The sequence below is a fragment of the Drosophila innubila genome (assembly GCF_004354385.1).
Source record: "Drosophila innubila isolate TH190305 chromosome 2L unlocalized genomic scaffold, UK_Dinn_1.0 5_B_2L, whole genome shotgun sequence".
Classification (NCBI taxonomy): Eukaryota; Metazoa; Arthropoda; class Insecta; order Diptera; family Drosophilidae; genus Drosophila; species Drosophila innubila.
Window position 1 is genome coordinate 4,615,495 of NW_022995373.1, and position 7,293 is coordinate 4,622,787.

The window sequence follows — 7,293 nt, forward strand, 5'->3', positions numbered from 1 at the left end:
GTTGTTGTTTGACCAATTTTTGTTGTAGTTTTCTATTAATTTGATCACATTGTCCACTGCTGAGGCTGAACGGCCTAATTTCAAAGCAATTTTCAGATTGGACATCCTTGTATCCTTGTAAGCAAGGACCTTAGCAACTTCCTCGGAGGTTAGTGTCGTGCCCTTTTCCATTTCGAATTCGGAAGGAAAGTCTGCGTTTTTCGGTTATTAACTTATAAATAGGCTCAGCACTTCAAACTACACGTTAAGCGGACAAAATACATTTGACTTTACAGCCTTGCTAGGGAACAGCTACAAAAGCTCTGCTTTTAATTGAATTTCGCGGTGCAAACAAACATTTTTTTTTTTAATTATTCTAAAAATCGCACGATTTTTTAAATCATTTATGTTATATTTTTAAGAAGCTATTAATGAATAAAACAGTAACAAATAAAAAAAAAATTTCATTAATTTTAAATATAGTATACTCACGAAAAAAATGAGTGCCTTTAATTAAATATCGGTGAGTGTATATGTTTGTGCTTATATTATAGTATAATATTAAACAAATAACATATATATTGCTGTAATTTTTTTACTCTAAAAAACATTTTAACATTTAAGGAAAAGACTGAAATGGCAGTACTTCTGTTTTGATTTGTCAATTCAGATACTTCTTTTAATCGATAGTCAGCATGACAACTTTAAAGGAATGCATTTTTGACAAATCCATCTATTCCTAAATTAATTTGGCAAAAATAAATTATATGTCATTTGCGTCAGAGAATGGCATCGACAACGATTGAAAGCTTGCATACTACATACATATTCAGTCATTAGATCTTGAAAGAGCTCGTTGCATATTGCAATCCACTGCCGTACCCACAATCTCTTCTTCTTTTCTCCTCTTTCTTGGCCCCTGACAAAGCCCAACGATTGCTACAGCAGCAACCCTCTGGCGAGAACTCATTTTGTAGTGTTGCATTTTATTATTTTATAGCCAATGGTAGAGCTCTACACAAAATTTCTCTACGGAACCTTTTTGACAGCTATACGTAGAGCAGTAGAGTTGAGCTATAGTCTAAACGCAATCGGTACAGCTATTCACTCTACTCTCTACACTCTACTAAAAAAACTCTAAAGTGTACAAAGGCGCCCATAGGAACAATCGGTTGAAAATCAAGTTTTAGCTTAAAAAACTTTTTTGTTTTACGAGATATCTAAAGTAAACTGATACAATAAGCATATGACTTGGTTTTATATATCCTGTCCAAAGTTGGTTCAAATCGGATCACTATATCTGTCTATAGCTGTCATAGGACCGATCGGCTGAAAATAAAGTCTTTGTATGAAAAACTTTTTAGTTTTTTGAGATATCGTAACCAAACTTATTGAATATGCATTAAAGTAAGCCTTATACATCCTTTCCTTTCATATAGCTGTCATAGGAACGATCGGGTGAAAAGTAAGTCTTAGTATGAAAAACTTTTTTGTTTAATGATATATCGTAACCAAACTGATTGAATATGCATAAAACTTGGTTTTATATATCCCGTGTAAGGTGGGTTTAAATCGAACCACTGTATAGATGTCACGGGACCGATCGGGCGGAAATCAAGTCTTAGTATAAAAAACTTTTTTGTTTAATGAGATATCGTAACCAATCTGATAGAATACGCAATTAAGTTAACTAAATATTTTTTATTTTTTTCCATTCTTAGTTTTTGCAATAATAAGTACGGGGTCTCCGACAGTCGAGTATGCTCGACTGTAGCACCGGCCCACTAGTTTTTATTTAAATTTTTTTTCCCACTGGTGTGCTATTTGACGATTAATTTTATTGCAATTGACTACAAACACGCTTTATAGAAAACAAACACTTCTTGCTAGTTCTGCATAGAACCCTCAAAGAATTCACACAGTGCCCCAATCGAACTGGTGAAGAAGAAAAATACAGGTGATTGGCGAAAGTGCGTCGATTACAAGCAGCTTAACGCACATTTCGTGCCAGTCGCTTATTCAGTGCCACGGATAAACCACATCTTGGAGCGTCTCCGGCAGGCTCGATTCATATCGAAACTGTATTTGAAGCGAGGGTATTGGCAGATACCCATGGCTGCATCTAGTCGAAAATGCACGCATTCACAGTTCCCGGACGCGGCCTATTCCTGTGGCGAGTGATGCCGTTTGGCTTACATTCTGCAGGTGTGACGTACCAGAGGGCGCTCGATACGGTGATCGGCCCTTAAATGGAACTACATGCGTTTGCATACTTAGACGATATCATCGTGATTGGCAAAACCAAGGAGCAACACCTGGAGAATTTAAGGGAGGTGTTTCGAGGGCTGAGAGCCGTCAACTTGAGGCTCAACAAAGATAAATGTTTTTTCTTCAAGAGGAGTCTCGTGTACCTGGGATATGTCCCGGCGAGGAGGTGTTTAATCTGACCCTGATGACACTTTGCGTCAAGAAGACCCGTAAATGGTGCTGGGATGAAGAGCAAAACGCAGTGTTTGAGGAACTTAAGCGCCATTCGATGAAAGCTCCCGTATTATTTTGTCCAGATTTTTTATTGAAATTTGTATTACAGCCTGACGCAAGCGTTTGTGGGCTCGGAGCAGTGTTGACGCAGACCGTCAATGACCAGGAACTAGTATTTGCGTATGCCAGCCGGAAACTCTTAAAAGCAGAGATGAACTGTTCCGCCACGGAAAAGGAGTGCTTGGCAATTGTGTGGTCGATACGCAAGTTCCTTAACGTGGTGGCGAATGTGCCCTCGAGACAATCAGCGGAAATTTTGCACCAGGTAATGAAGGAAAAGCCCGAGTGTAAGTGGCTCGCCAACATACGAAGGAAGATTATCCAGGAGTCAGAGAAATTTCCCTGTTATATCGAGGAAAACGATCAGCTTTACCGTCATATGGGGCATAGAGCCGATGACGAGGATTACATACCGTGGAAGTTGTGCATGGGAGCCCAGATGCGAAAACAAGTGCTGGAAAAGTGCCATGACGAGTGGCGAAACCGATGGCCGTGCTGTATGCCGACTTTGTGGGACCACTACCGCGTTTGAAACGTGGAAACACCATGCTGCTAGTATTTTACGACGCGTATTCCAAATGGGTTGAGTCCCTCTGAGAAATGCGACAAAAGCACATCTGCAAAAGGTGTTCTGGGAATGCATATTGTGTCGGTACGGGATCCCCAAGAAATTTGTGCGATAGTGGAACACAGTTCACCAGTCGCAGTTTTTAAGCTTTCATGAAGAATTTAGGCGTCGAGGTGGAACACACGGCCCCATACTGTCCCCAAGAAAACACGACGGAGAAGACTTGCCGAACGCAAAGGCTACGGAGTTCCACGATAGATATGTTTGTTTTGCTGCGACAGCATCGCTTGTCTAAGGCAGCGGGAGGGTTCGCAGCCAAGTTGGCACCGAAGTTTAAGGGTCCATACCGGGTGGTTAAATTTGTGTCCGCACACATTGTCAGTCGTCCGTCGATGTCATTTGTCGATGAAACCGACCATCCCTCGTTAAACAATGAACAACGACCTCATCCGACCCGGTATAGAATTTTATAATCATTATAACTCATAATCTTTATGTTCTTAATTGTCGAGATCGCTAATGAAAAGCCACGATGGGAGATGTCGATTGCCAACGGAAGTCAAGAGCAAGTCGCGGCGGAGGTGTTCACGGCTATGTGCTTCGACCACCTAACCAGCGTTTCACACTGACAGCGATAGAAGCAATACAGCGAGAACTCTGTTGCTTGGAAGCAGTCTATCGTCGGCCACGGGTCCGTGTGCATGCCAATGGACGCATTGACAGTCGGTAACAACGATAATGTGACTGTCACGCTTCCCAAGGAGAAGGAGTGTGTGACACAGCAGCGTCCCAAGTCATACCGTCGCCACCTTTGAGGAGTTTAACATGACTTCCGCTTTGAATCTATTTACTATTTCTTTATAATTTAGAGCGCGGATCGAAGAGAGGCCGATAGTTAAATAGAGCGCCCACTTGTTCGTCGCTCAGCGTGGTGTATTCAGGACCGAAGGGCTCCGAATATGAGGAGCGATGAAGCTGCGGTTATAAATTAGAAAACAGGAATTGAAAGCGGACGTAACTGCGCAAGAAGAATCGAGCGACAGAATTGTTTTGAAATTAAAAAGTGCATAAGTTAATTAATTATTAATAAAGATAATTTTAGTTTGAACCTGATACTAGCGTCATTTTTTTGGGAGCTAGAGAGTCCGATTGGAGTGAGTATTCGGTCATGCTGTGTCCTTTTGTTCTTTGAACTTTACGGCAACGTTAATTTTGATAAAGTATTCTGTGCGTGAGTCGGATATATTAGTTGTTGCAAATGGAAGGTCATATTTTACTTCTTTACATAATAAACTAGTCGGAAAGGCTATATTCGAGATCCCGACCATAGGATACCCGTTACTTACTTTAATATATATAAAATTACTTTAAATAAAATTCTTATTTTGCTCTGAAAACTTCAATTTGCCATAACTGCCCTTCTACTTGTCCGGTCTTGATGCTATTCGGTGGTATAATAGATAATACTAATATATCACTGCGGACGGCAGTTCGCGCAAGTGACGAAAGCAGCACGAAGGGTGCGAAAGGCGACTAGCAATATATACAGCTAAGATGGAAAATTCGCTATTACTGTCCGATCAGATCGAGTTGTATACCGATCGAAAGCAGGGACCATAACTGTTATAAGGAATATCCAAAAAAATAACTTTTAATAGTTATTTTAAGACTTTATTTTAAAAATACAAATTAATCGTAATAAAAATTAAAATTAATCATTATTTTTGATTTTTATTTTATTAGTCTTTTGTAAGTCTTTCAAGTCTTTTTTTATGAAAGTCTTTACAGACTTTTATTTCTGGTTTTAAAATTTTAAAAGTCTCAAAAGACTTTTATTTTTGACGAATAAAATAAAAGTCTGTGAAGACTTTTGTCATATGAAAACTTTTGAATAAAAGTCTTTGTGAATATCCCCGCTTATAATCAAGAAAAAAATTTCAAAATTACATACTTGGCTCTCTTTTATCTACACCAACCATGGAAACATTTTTCCCAGTTTCATTGTGAAATAAAGTACTGGAGTAGTTGGAAAACAGAAAAATATTTTTTTAATCCAAAAAATAATAATAGTATTTGAGCTCACGTTTACAAATTCACTAGATTGAACTTATCCCCCTGTGCTATTACTCCTATATTTAATTACGTATTGTTATTCAAAACGAAAAATTAAAAAGTTCTTAAAAATTAGGCATTTGAATTTTAATACCCTTAACGGTATAGTTCTCAATCAATTATGAATTGATCCGGCTATGCGGCGAAAAAGAGCGTAGTTAGTCAGTATAGGACTTTTATTCAAAAGTTTTCAAATCGTAAAAGTCTTTTAAGACTTTTATTTTGATAAATTTTGATAAATAAAATAAAAGTCTTCAAAGTCTTTAAAGACTTTTATTCAAAAAAAAAACCAAAGACTCTTATAAAAGATTAATAAAATAAAAATCAAAAATAATGATTTTTCTAAATTTTTTTGATCACAAATAATTATTAAATTTGATTTACAAAATAAAATCTTTAAATAACCATTAATTTTAATTTTTTTCTTTTATAACTCAAATAAAAGTTGATTAGCTGTTTGCAGAGATATCACTGCGGACGGCAGTTCGCGTTAGTGACGAAAGCATCACGAAGGGTGCGACAGGCGACTAACAATATATACAGCTAAGTTGGAAAATTTGCTACGACTGTCCGATCAGATCGAGTTATATACCGATCGAAAGGTTTAGTCCTAACTTACAAAATGGCATACTAAAACTTTTTCTAACCAGCCTGGGTCATGAGATACGGAGGTGTATGTGGCAGGGTAAAAATTTAAATGATTGCAGCTAATGGGGCTGTTGGGGCCTTTTGGGAAAATATATATTATTTTTTATTCTAATGAAAATTCTAAATGAAAAATACGCGTTGATTGATACCTCGATCAACCTAATTCGATAACTGGCTCAAAAGATAAATAAATTTGAAATTTTTAGTGGACTTCTCAAAATGAAATGAAAGTTCGGTTTGTTTGTTTGTCTGAGTGCACAATGCCAATTTTCGTTTTATTTTGTTTTTATTACTTTATATTTTTATTTAAAATTTTTATATTAAACTGAATTTTGTTTGTCACAAAATTGGATATCAGAAATTTTGGGGCTAGAAATTGCTTTCGTCACTAGACTTTTACCTCGTGTAGAGGTTATTGTGTAATGTTAATTACCACAAAAAACGTATCATCTTAAAAACTGTGGGTGTGGTGATTTTTCGCGATTTTCGGGGGCGGAGGGGGCGTGGCTAAAATTTGAAAAAAAAAAAAACATGACCTGCGTGGAGTATATAGAAATCTGTGTGTCAAATTTGGTTGCTCTATCTATTATAGTCTCTGAGATCCCTTTGTTCGTACAGACGAACGAACGTGGGGCGTGGCTTAAATTTGCAACAAACTAGATCTGCGTGGGGTGTATAGTCTGTGAGTGAAAGTTTGGTATATCTATATTTTATAGTCACTGAGATCCTTTTGCTCATACAGACAGACAGACGGACATGGCTATATCGACTCGGCTATTGATGATGATCACGAATTTATATACTTTATAGGGTCAGAGATGCCTTCTTCTCCCCGTACCATCTTTTTTTAAATACTCAGGTAACATTTTACAGGTGAAATTAAGTTTTTTAGTTTACATTTTGGCGATTTGTGACAAAACGGCTATAACGATTTTTATTTATTTTCATTATGTTGTAATACGCTTCGCGTTTTTTGGTATATAATACATAAATTTTGGATGAGGGGTTTGGAAAATATTACCTGTTAACTGAATATATACAATTCGAAAATTACGTTTTAGTACGAAAAAACTTTTTGTTTTTTTAGATATCTCAACCAACCTATCAGATAATGCATTTAAGTTGTTTCTTAACACCCTGACCAAATTTGGTTCAAATCGGTTTACTATATCATAAGCTACCATAGGAACGATCATTCGATATTCACGTTTTAGTTTGAAAAACTTTTTTATATTTTGAGATATCTCAATCTGACAGAATATGCATTAAAGTTAGTCTCTATGCAAATCGGCTGACTATATCATATAGGTGTCATTGGAACAATCAGTCGAAAAAGGCTTCTAAATGCTTGACAACATGCTATTCTGTTATGTATTTATTTATTTGTTTTATTTTATTTGTTGAACAACTATGTTCAGTTGACACATATGATTAAAACTAAATAA

The 7,293-nt window shown here is 36.8% G+C and overlaps 1 long non-coding RNA gene across 1 annotated transcript; it reads right to left on the bottom strand.

Moving 5' to 3' along the window:
- Nucleotides 1–1,343: 1,343 nt before the first annotated feature.
- Nucleotides 1,344–7,021, bottom strand: LOC117782571. Its single transcript, XR_004617295.1, has 2 exons — nucleotides 6,991–7,021; nucleotides 1,344–1,407 (listed from the first exon to the last, which is right to left on the bottom strand). It is a non-coding gene; the product is annotated as an uncharacterized LOC117782571 (long non-coding RNA).
- Between the last annotated feature and the right edge of the window lie 272 nt (nucleotides 7,022–7,293).